Raw genomic sequence first — 12,114 nt, forward strand, 5'->3', positions numbered from 1 at the left:
TTTGTTGGGTTATTCACTTTCTGCTCCCTCAGCTGTTCCGAAGGGATGACATCACAAAAACTCTTTTTCACGGGCAAAAGAACTAGCCCACTCAACTGTGGATACCGTTTGGTTCTAATTTTCAACTTCTTTATACTTAACAGCAGCTGTTGCAAACTTTTTCCTTAAGCCTTCTTCCCCCAATGTCAGCTTGACAACCTTTTGCAGTTCACAAACCAAGACAGGCAGGAACATGTACCTCTCCTTTGTGCCCTTCCCTTCATTGTAATGAATGCACTGATCTGTTTTTCTCCCCGCTTGACTGTTCACAGCTCTTGCTTGCAAGACCTGCTATATCAGTGTAGGTCTAATCAGGAGGGAGAAACCACATAGTAATCCAAACAGGAAAAGTTTAATATAAAGAATTCCTGATTCTCACTGGGATCGGAGTGATGAGGAACTGGCTAGTAAGAAGTAAAGAGAACTCAAAATACAGGAATAGCAGATACAAGAAGCAGCTACTACCCTGGGGCTGAGATATACACCCAAGGAAGAGCCCCCAGACTCCGCCCTCAGGCTGTGAGCAGAATCCTTTGGGAAGGCATGGCTCTACCTCACTGAAGGACATGAGGAGTCACCACGATACTGCACCAGCAGAACTTGCTGGAAACCTGTCATCTTCCAAATGTTGACACATTTAATTAAGCGATATTTTAAAATTGCATTTGTTAATATTGCCAAATATGTGATCTTATCAGGAAAGTCTTAAGTATCGGGAAGTTGTCAGCTCACGATGGCAGATACAAGTTTTCCAAAATTCTAATTTTTGCTTGAAAGCTCAGTTTTTCATTGGCAACAAATACTGTTTGTTCTTGAATTAAGTGGTTCACTTTATTGTCAAGAAAATGTGGGCCGGGCACGGTGGCTCATGCCTGTAATCCCAGCACTTTGGAAGGCCGAGGCAGGCAGATCACCTGAGATCAGGAGTTCAAGACCAGCCTAGCCAACGTGGCAAAACCGCATCTCTACTAAAAAATACAAAAATTAGCTGGGCGTGGTGGCGCGTGCCTGTGATCCCACCTACTCGGGAGGCTGAGGCAGGGAGAACTGCTTGAACCCGGGAGGTGGAGGTTGCAGTGAGTGGAGATCGTGTCACTGCACTCCAGCCTGGGCAACAGAGCGAGACGCCGTCTCAAAAAAGAAAATGTATACCAATCCCCAAGTCTGAATGACCACAAGTTTTCTGTCAGTATTTCAAGTAAAAATGGTATTTTCATGAAAAATGTGGCTAGTTCAGCTTACAATTCAAATAATTGCATAAGTGCTGTTCCTTGAGATAACCATTGTATTATGGAATGCAGAAGTGCTTTATGTATTCTTACGAAGGTGTGTCTCTAAGGGTCAAGACTTAATAATGTTAATAATTGTTACTCTATCAAGGATATTAAGGGCAGTTGGCTTTGCCCCTTACTATGAGTGCGTGGCCCAGTGGTGCCACTGGCTAGCAGATTTGTGCTGAAGTGCAGCGGTTCATTCCGTATTGGTTTTGCACCATCAGAGCAAACATCAGTGCTGTGAAAAGACAACATAATCATAGTAGCTTTGACCTTGCAGATCCCTAAAAGGGTCTTGAGGGCAGCAGTCCATAGACCACACTTGGAGAACCACTGACATCGTGGAAAGAAAACAGGTTTTGAAGTCAGATTTGGGTCCACATCTGAGCCAGGTTACCTAGGGTGAGTGTCTTCGTTTGCAGCATGGGCCTAACCCATGCTCAGACTTACAGTGAAAAGTTAAAATCATGCTAGACTAGACCCTGGCACACAGCAGATGTGCAGAAAGTATTGATCTACTCTTAAGCCTCTAATCAGACTCAAAAGAGGGTGATTAATAAAGTTCAACTCATTAATATTCAGAAAAAGAGTAATGACTGAGTTATTAGCATGGGGTATTCTTATGATGGATTCATTTCACTTTGCAAAAGTTACATATATTTTGAGACAGAGTCTCGCTCTGTCACCCAGGCTGGAGTGCAGTGGCATGGTCTCAGCTCACTGCAACCTCCGCCTCCCAGGCTCAAGCGATTTTGATGCCTCAGCCTCCTGAGCAGCTGGGACTACAGGTGTGCGCCATTGCACCTGGCTATTTTTTTGTATTTGTAGTAGAGACCGGGTTTCACTATGTTGGCCAGGCTAGTCTGGAACTCCTGGCCTCAAGTGATCTGCTCACCTCGGCCTCCCAAAGTGCTTGGATTACAGATGTGAGCCACTGCGCCCAGCCTGCAAAAATTACATTAATTTAATCAAAAGGATATTTGCATCCTGCCTCAAATGGTTGTTCACTCTAAAGGTTCACTGCCTAAATATAAGAGTGCAATCAACACCCAGCGCATGAAACAACCAGGTGTACCCATGAGAATGTGATAGCCATGAGAATATATCTTTCCCATGTTCTTTTTTTTTTTAATGAAATGACTTAAGGATCTACTGCTGTGATCTCCCGTGTTCTGATGGACTCAATGAGGAAATAATGCAGTGGTCTAAACAATGAGTCTCAACTGGAATTTAGGCACCAGATCTTGTGGCCATTGGAAGGTCTTATAACGTTAAAACCAGAAGCCACCTTCCAAATAAAGAAGCTCACCCTCCACTTTACTTCTGAGACAACAGACTCAAGAGGAGATGACATCACAGAGATGGTGAGTGGTTAGAGTGTGGCTGCCACAGTGATGACCCAGGTGCAAATTCTGCTTTGGTCTTAGTCACTTCACCTTAGGCAAGTTCTAACCTCTCTAAGCCTCAATTTCCTCATCACTGTACCCACCAACAGTAGTGTGGTGAGGACGGAATGAGATGATGCATGCAAAGCAGTTAGCACAGGACCTCGTACATTGTTAAGTGCGCATGAGATGTTATTATTTATGTTTCTATTTTGTGACTTGCCTAAGGTCCTGCTCCAGATTTTCAGAACTTGCATCCCATCCTTGTAAATTTATTTTCATCTGTTACAAACAACGTGTGCCACATTTCATATAGCTGCCATATTTAAACTCTAGTTACATCTTTGGGTAGGAGGAAATCAGTCACCTATTTCTCATCAGAGATACTTTTATCTTGTAGGGCTTGGGAGGTTTCTGCTGACTACATTCATCCATTGTCTCCTAACCGTTGTGTCTTCTGATGTTGAATTGACATAGCTTTCTTCCCACTGCTCTAGCCACTTAAAACAAATGATCCCACTTTCAAAGAGGTTATATTAAGACAACAGCGGCTGGGTGCGGTGGCTTATGCCTGTAACCCTAGCACTTTGGGAAGTCAAGGTGGGCAGATCACTGAGGTCAGGAGTATGAGGCCAGCCTGGCCAACATGGCAAAACCCTGTCTCTATCTACTAAAAATACAAAAATTAGCTGGGCATGGTGGCGGGTGCCTGTAATCCCAGCTACTCAGGAGGCTGAGGCAGGAGAATCACTTGAACCCGGGAGGCGGAGGTTGCAGTGAGCTGAGATGGCACCACCGTACTCCAGCCTGGGCGACAGAGTGAGACTCTGTCACAAAAACAAAACAAAAAAACCCAACCCAGTTTTGTGGGGTTATTAAATTGAACAGGAGAGAGAAGTCATTCACAGATGGATTAATGAGAGATTACAGGAAAATAAGCACAGTGAAACCCCAGAAGAATGCAGTTGGGATATAATGGGAATGGTGTTTGCCTCCTGTCTTCTGCAGATGCTCGCCTCAATCATTTTATTAACCTTGCAGTAACAGAAACCCACATGATAAGTGACCAGATTTAGAGACACCATTTACAGGGTTTTGGCAGGGTTTCATCATATAAAATGTGGCAATTAGATTGTGCCACTGCACTCCAGCCTGGTGACAGAGCGAAACTCGGTCTCAAAAAAAAAAAAATAATAAATTGGCAATTAAGGTAATGTCTGGACAGGGTGCAGTGGCTCATGCCTGTAATTCCAACACTGGGAGACTGAGGTGGGAGGATTGTTGGAGGCCAGGTATTCCAGACCAGCCTGGGCACATAGCGAGACCGCATCTCTACAGAAAAATAAAAACAAATTAGCTGGGCTTGGTGGTGTGTGCCTGTAATTTCAGCTACTCAGGAGGCTGCAGTGGGAGGAGGCTGCAGTGGGAGGTCAAGGCTGCAGTGAGCTATGATTGCACCACTGCACTCCAGCCTAGATGACAGAGCAAGGACTGTCTCAAAAAAATAATATAAAATAATGATATTTGTAGGGTACATTGGGGTAAGCAGAGCTGTAGAGCTCAAAGTCTTGGAATGCAGGTAATGTGAGCCATTTGAGCATACCAGTGCGTTGCAACAGAGCAGTTGGTTTAGGGGCAAGGAATTAGTAGTTTAGGACCAGAATGCCCTGACCAGCCCTGACTATCCCTACCATCATGTTGGTCTGGCCACCATCAGCATAGGAGAAGCCATCACTGCCATTGTGGCCCCAGATGGAGACCCACAGCTGGAGACAAGAAAATTATCACAAGGAAGCTTTGGAGAATAGAAATGACAGTAGCTATGTGCCAGCTGTTTTTCCATGTACTTTACATGTATTAATTCATTTACAAAACTTACGAGATAGGTACTGTTATTTTCTCCCTTTCACAGAAGAGGAAACTGAGGCACAGAGGTTAAACTCCTTGCCTATGAATACAGCAAATGAAAGAGCCTGATTGAAACACAGGTTGTCTTCTCCAGAACTTGTACTCAACCACTATGTCCCATAAAGAAACAGGTGCAGAATTAAGTGAAAAAGTAAATTGTAGCACATTGTATACTTACAGAGTTTATTTCTCATTTGAATTTTAAAAGGAAGCTCCTTGGGTGTGGTGGTATGCCTGTAGTCCTAGCTACCTGGGAGGCTGAGGTGGGAGAATCACTTGAGCCTGGGAGGTTGAGGCTACAGTGAGCTGTCACTGTGTCACTGCACTTCAGCCTGAGTGACAGAGTGAGACTTTTTCCAAAAAAAAAAAAAGGCTCCTGATATAGGATATGGATAAAAATGTTCTGGAAGAACATACATGAAACGTAATAATAGTCACTGACTGCTCTGCAGAGGGACTGATGGGTAAGGAGCTTCTTCCCTTTTTTTTTTTTTTTTTTTTTGAGACAGAGTCTCTGTCATCCGGGCTGGAATGCAGTGGTGCTATCTCGGCTCACTGCAACCTCTGCCTCCCAGGTTCAAGCGATTCTCCTGCCTCAGCCTCCTGAATAGCTAAGATTACAGGCATGCACCACCACGCCTGACTAATTTTTGTATTTTTAGTAGAAATGGGGTTTCACCACATTGGCCAGGCTGGTCATGAACTCTTGACCTCAAGTGATCCACATGCCTCGGCCTCCCAAAGTGCTGGAATTACAGGCAAGAGCCACTGTGCCTGGCCATACAACTTTACAAAAGCACAGCTTAGTTTTTATTGACTCCAAATTAGGAAAAATGGAGAAAAAGGAAAAATAATGGAAACATTATTTTGAAGAGTTGTAGCTAAGAAAAATTAGAATTCAGTCCAAACTGTAAAAAATAATAAAAATTGAAAAACATTAGGCAAGATTAGAATCTAGCAACATGTGTACTATAGTTTTTGAAACAATTTTTCTCTCTCCAGTTTCCCATTTTTACTAAAGACAAATCATTATAGGACTGATTTGCATTATTATACTTGGCCTAATTATTTGTATACAGTGCAGCAAGGATAATTTTTTTTTTTACATAGGCTTTTAAATTGGCTTTGATGGAACTTTGTTCCATAGAAGGAATCTCAGATAAGACTTTTTAAAAGCCGAACCTGGCCATGGATTTGTACCATCAAATACCTATGAGTTGGGTGATTCCTCTCCTCTTTCGGTTCCAAGATAAACTTGGTGCTCCTGGGCCTGTCAGAAAGTGACATTCTTTACTTATCACGGGTCAGAAACCCTGTACAGGAACTGTAGACAAAGGTATGAGGCCAGTTTTTCCAAGGGGTTCCTACTGGCTCCATAAGTCAAGTTTGATTCCTTAAAGCACACCATTCCAGTCAAAGCCTTAGTAAAATAAGTAGTTTCTCCAGTTGTGTCCTGTTACAAATTAAAACAGATTCTTATTGCACTTATGCAAATAACTGTATTGTCATAAGTTAAGAATACTCACAGTTTCCAAATTCTGTAGAAATCAGGTAGAGAGAAAAAGACTCCAAATTTTGTTCATAGGCGCATACTCAATTGTTAAAAGCTATAAATAGCTTAAAAGAAAAGTTTTCTTCACTCTGAAAAACAAAACAAAGGATCAGCAACACTATAAGCAAAAAGTTAAAAAGATTACTTCAGACTTCTATTAGTTTAGTCTATGCAGTGAATTCCTGTTCTGCTTGATATTCATGAACATTTAAGGTCTCCATGAGTACTGAAAGTTTTTCCTTAATTCTGATGTCACAATCTCCAAAGTTATCAGAAACCTGCATTCAAGAGCACCTGTTAGAGTTTTATAGCTGATTATAAAACCACCTTCTAAAGAGGACCAAAACAAGATAAAACTTGTCTGTGGATGACAAAAAGTTTTAGTGCAGCCATAGTCAAAGACACAATTGACAAGGAAGTCTGTCACTTCTGTGGCACATAATACTTTAACATAACAATTATAATTATTACTGATAACATACATTAAGTCATATCAGTATTATAGGAGTTTCCCATAATTTTGGAACACATACAAATAACATATTTATACAAATACAGCCCAAAGAAAACCAAACACCATTTCATATTTGACAATGCTTCCTGTATAATTTTTATACCAAGTAAGCCAAATATGTCATTGTTGGACTTTAGGGAACCTATTAATATCTTAAAGAATTACTTAGGTCAGAAAAAGACATAATGTATCATTTAATTTTGGAAACTTTGTCAAATATCAAAAGTTTAAAACACTTTATATTACAAAATAGGATCCCAGGTCATTGTAAAATAAGTCATTCATTTAACCAAAGTAATAATTCAAAGATTTTTTAAAAAGGCAAAAACCTTCATTCTTTGAGACAGGAGACTTAATTTTCCAAACAATAAGCCCTAATAAAAGCGGCATGAAGACAATTAAATTTTTTTCAAAAATTTTATAAACAATCTATAAAATTTTTATCTTGACCCTAAGATATAACTTCCATAAACCTTTATAACCTTTAATAAGGAGTTGGTTAATGCTTCAAGAAAACCCTGTTAATTTGACACAGGGGCCCATATGCTGGTCTTGCATCAGTGTGCCTTTGACATTAATGATTAATTTATAGAGAAACTGAACTTATTTTATCTCTCAAAATCAGCCCTTACAATCTCACATGCTCACCTCTTCTGCAATAGTCCCTGGGCCTTGAGGAGTTGAATAGCTTTAATTTCTGGCCCAGTGTCTAGGAATGCAGTTTGTTTTGATTAGCATCTTCTATTGGGCCTGAAGATGAGGCTTTAATTGCTGCCAGTATTTAAGATTTAGCAAGACTTGGTGTTCTTTTTGGACCCAGGAGTCAAAGCCCTGTAACTCAATGTCACAAGTACTTTAAAAGGGCATACAGAGAGATACAGAGATGTAATAACCTTAATTTAAACAAATTTTAATCTCAGTTTTTTCCCTAAGCAAACCAAAACTTAATAATAATATGACAACTTGATCGTATAAACTTTTTTTTGTTTTTATAAATCCTCTTTGTCTTGAACATCCCTTTCTTAAACAACCAGTTATTTTACTTTAGGACTAAATTTACCACACAAGATTCTTTCTCATATGAAATTATTTCTCTTTAAGCTTTTTAAAATTATTACCAAAAAACCCTCTTTATTTTCATAACTTTCTTTACATCGCTCTTATTTCTTTGTTCCTTTTACCTTGTTTTATGCATGACCTTTAAATAAGCTTTAAATCAGATGAAAATTGTTCACCTTTTTTAAAAGGACACTTTTTTTTTTTGAGATGGAGAGTTTTGCTCTTGTGGCCCAGGCTGGAGTGCAGTGGCACGATCCCTGCTCACCGCAACCTCCGCCTCCCGGGTTCATGTGATTCTCCTGCCTCAGCCTCCCGAGTAGCTGGGATAACAGGCACCTGCCGCCATGCCCAGCTAATTGTTGTATTTTTAGTAGAGACGGGGTTTCACCATGTTTGCCAGGCTGGTCTTGAACTCCTGACCTCAGGTGATCCACCTGCCTCGGCCTCCCAAAGTTTTTTGGGATTACAGGTGTGAGCCACCGTGCCTGGCCAGGATACATTTTTTTAAATAGAAGGAATGTTTTCCTACAATATATTTTAATTGGAAAATACCCAAATAATGATATACCTATTATTTAATTTAACTTTAGATTCTAAATTATGACAAGTTTGTCTGCAACTATTTATCCCATTACATTTATCTATTTTATTTTAATTGTTACCTAGATTATTTATGAAAACTGCAATAGTCATCATTTAAAGTTATGAAACTTGCCATTGCAAAATTCTGAGACAGTTAAAAATATATGACCTAACGGACTCCATCTTGCTTCTAACCTCCAAACTGTCCTTGTTCATTCCTGAACTTTGGGAGTAACTTAGTTTGTAGTTTCACTTTGAAACGAAGATGATAACAGTCCTTTCCGAAACACACCTTACTGCCTGTGGACTAGAGCGCCTAAAGCCACAAGATAGAAGTTATGGTAATCTTATTAAATTCAAGATGCAGCTATTTTTATTAAATCAATGTCAGTGTCTTATTTATTAAAGATGACATGAACAAAGGTCATTATGTTTTGGGCTGGCTTTATAGTTTTGTAACCCCCATGTCAAATTTTGACACCTTATAGTATTTGGCAGGGATAAGTATGAAATTGCTTGGTCAATAAATGCAAACAAAAAGATGTATGCTGGCAATTCTTAAGACATTTCTAATATTAATTTACCAATAATTTCATTTATTTATTTATTTTTTGAGACAGAGTCTGGCTCTGTCGCCCAGGATGGAGTGCAGTGGTGCGATCTCGGCTCACTACAGGCTCTGCCTCCCACATTCATGCCATCCTCCTGCCTCAGTCTCCCGAGTAGCTGGGACTACAGGTGCCCGCCACCATGCCTGGCTAATTTTTTGTATTTTTAGTAGAGACGGGGTTTCACCGTGTTAGCCAGGATGGTCTCGATCTCCTGACCTTGTGATCTGCCTGCCTCGGCCTCCCAAAGTGCTGGGATTACAGAGGTGAGCCACCGCGCCTGGCCATTACCAATAATTTTAAAGCTAGCGTATTTATTAAAGATTTTACTTGGCCGGGCACGGTGGCTCACGCCTGTAATCCCAGCACTTTGGGAGGCCGAGGCGGGCGGATCACAAGGTCAGGAGATCGAGACCATCCTGGCTAACACGGTGAAACCCCGTCTCTACTAAAAATACAAAAAATTAGCCGGGCGTGGCAGCATGCGCCTGTAGTCCCAGCTACTGGGGAGGCTGAGGCAGGAGGATGGTGTGAACCCAGGAGGCGGAGCCCGCAGTGAGCTGAGATTGTGCCACTGCACTCCAACCTGGGTGACAGCGAGACTCTGTTTCAAAAAAAAAGATTTTACTTAAGGTATGTAAACTTGAAAAAGCATTTGACTAGTCTTTTCTTTTTTCCTGATAAAGTATTTGATTCAAACACTTTTATTTTCTTAAGACAACTAATTAGAGCTCTTTTATATATTTTCAGCAGTGAAACATTGTGTACACAACACACAAATACATAGAGATATTAGGCATGCAAATAGAAGTACATTTTATAGATTCATAAAAACCTGTTTTTTTCTATTTTAGACTTTCAGATTCTTGATAACCTCTTTCACAACCCTAGGCAGTTGTCAGTTAAATAGCCTTAAATTTGCATATTAAAGGAAACAACTCAGTTGAAAATCAAATAGCAAAATTTACATCATAAGGTATGGAGAGACAAAGTCTGGTGTGCTAGAGGAAGATTAAAGAGGGATGCCAGATCAAACATAAAATTACAAAAACATAGGATTGTACAAGGAGACCAATTTTATTTAGATAGGTATTACCTGTCTGTTACCTGGATCTCTGGGCAGAGCCCACACTGAATCCTGGGTCTCCAAAAAGGGAAAATTACTATTAGGCTAAACCACGTGATGTTTTTACAGGGGACTTAAAAATTTTTTTCTGTAACAAAGACATTTTTAAGTGTTTACACCCCATGCTTCTTTAAAAACCCAAGAGTAGCCTCTATTGCAATAACTATTTTAGTCAATAAATCAGGTAACACCATATAAAAGCAAGCAGTTTACGGGCTTAGACAAACTTGTCTGTGTACACTCTTGGGATTCCATAAGGAAAAACAGGTTTCTCCCCTAAAGGGATTCTGGTGCCTTCTCCGTTTGCTTTAAGGAACTCCAGGCTATTATAAGCTATTTTAGGTCCCCCATACAGCAGAGGGTGCAAGAGAAAGGAGAGATAGCAGAAGTAAATGAAGAATTCAGTCGACTGAGAAGAAAAAACTTTTGTTCAAAAAAGAGACAAGGTCCTAGGAGAAAAACGAAAATATGAAGGCCTTTGAAATATAAACACACATATGCACAGATACACACACACATCTTGGATGTTAGCTTTAAATTAATGGTGATTTTAACTATTGAGCTCCTTTAAAAAAATCTTTTTAAATCTCATTACCATATTTCAGCGAGGACAATTGCTGCTATTTCAGAAGTACAGCCAGCCATTGCTCTTTCAGTTCAGCCTGGCTAGCAAAAAGGTGGCCTTGTTATGTAAATAAAGCCCCTTAGTAGTCAACATTTTTCCACTTTTTTTTCCTTCTGCTGGCTGTTTTTCTCCCCTCACCACACTAGCTGGTTGTTAATCTTAAATTTAGCCAAGAGAAACCCCAATTCAGTTACTTACCTAGGGATGGGTCTCAGGCTGAAGACAGCTCTCTACCATCCTAGAAGCAGGAAAAAAATTACCTCATCTTCCCTGTTGTAAGTGAGCTGAAACTCCATAAAGGAGTTACCTGCTTTCCATCGTCATGGAAGCAGGAAAAACTTGCCTTCCTTGTGTTGGAAGCAAGTAAAACTCCAAAAAAAGGAGTTGCACAGCAAAATAAACTTTAGATCTCAATCAAATATTGGGAAATCGGAGATTCTCTGGAGGGGGTGCTTCCAGGCCTCAGCAAATTGTCCTATTGGTTTGAGCCATAAAGATAGCTCAAGCTGGTGCCAAGCACCACTAGGAGATTTGTCAAAGGTCAGGGGCACCTCCACGCAGAATCCCTCTGTGGTTACCAAAATGTGAACTTCGGAAATCTGAGACAAGTCTCAGTTAATTTAGAAAGTTTTGGTCGGGCGCGGTGGCTCACACCTGTAATCCCAGCACTTTGGGAGGCCGAGGCGGGCGGATCATGAGGTCAGGAGATCGAGACCATCCTGGCTAACGCGGAGAAACCCTTTCTCTACTAAAAACACAAAAAATTAGCCGGGCATGGTGGCGAGTGCCTGTAGTCCCAGCTACTCGGGAGGCTGAGGCAGGAGAATGGCGTGAACCCGGGAGGCGGAGCTTGCAGTGAGCCGAGATCGCGCCACTGCACTCCAGCCTGGGCGACAGAGCGAGACTCCATCTCAAAAAAAAAAAAAAGAAAGAAAGTTTATTTTGCCAAGGTTGAGGATGCACGCCTGTGACATGGCCTCAGGTGGTCCTGACTATGTATGCCCAATGTGATCAGAGCACCGTTTGGTTTTACACATTTTAGGGAGACAGGAGACATCAATCAACATATGTAAGATGAATATTGCTTCAGTCTGGAAAGGTGGGACAACTCTAAGCGGGGAGGGAACTTCCAAGTCATAGGTAGGTAAGAGACAAATGGTTGCATTCTTTTCAATTTCTGATTAGCTCCTTCAAAGGAGGCAATCAGATACGCATTATCTCAGTGAGCAGAGGGGTGTCTGAATGGAGTGGGAGGCAGGTTTGCCTTAAGTTTGACTTTTCCCTTTAGCTTAGTGATTTTTGGGCCGGCCCCAAGATATTTTCCTTTCACAGTGTGTAGTGGTATCTCATCGTTGTCTTAATATGTCCCATCCCAATGACATATGATATGATGTTGAGCATCTTTTCATATGTTTATTTCCCATCTGGATATCTTCTTTAGT

The 12,114-nt window shown here is 40.9% G+C and overlaps 1 protein-coding gene across 1 annotated transcript in view; it reads left to right on the plus strand.

Annotated features, from left to right (window-relative positions):
* The first annotated feature begins 1,598 nt into the window (after window positions 1-1,598).
* TRIM25 (tripartite motif containing 25) overlaps window positions 1,599-12,114 on the plus strand; it is a 47,851-nt gene continuing 37,335 nt past the window's right edge. The window contains exons 1-3 of the mRNA XM_054460187.2: window positions 1,599-1,715; window positions 2,460-2,677; window positions 11,715-11,812. The gene's annotated coding sequence lies outside the window, so the exon portion shown is untranslated. The remainder of the gene's footprint in view (window positions 1,716-2,459; window positions 2,678-11,714; window positions 11,813-12,114) is intronic.

This window comes from Pongo pygmaeus, chromosome 19 (genome assembly GCF_028885625.2).
Source record: "Pongo pygmaeus isolate AG05252 chromosome 19, NHGRI_mPonPyg2-v2.0_pri, whole genome shotgun sequence".
Classification (NCBI taxonomy): domain Eukaryota; kingdom Metazoa; phylum Chordata; class Mammalia; order Primates; family Hominidae; genus Pongo; species Pongo pygmaeus.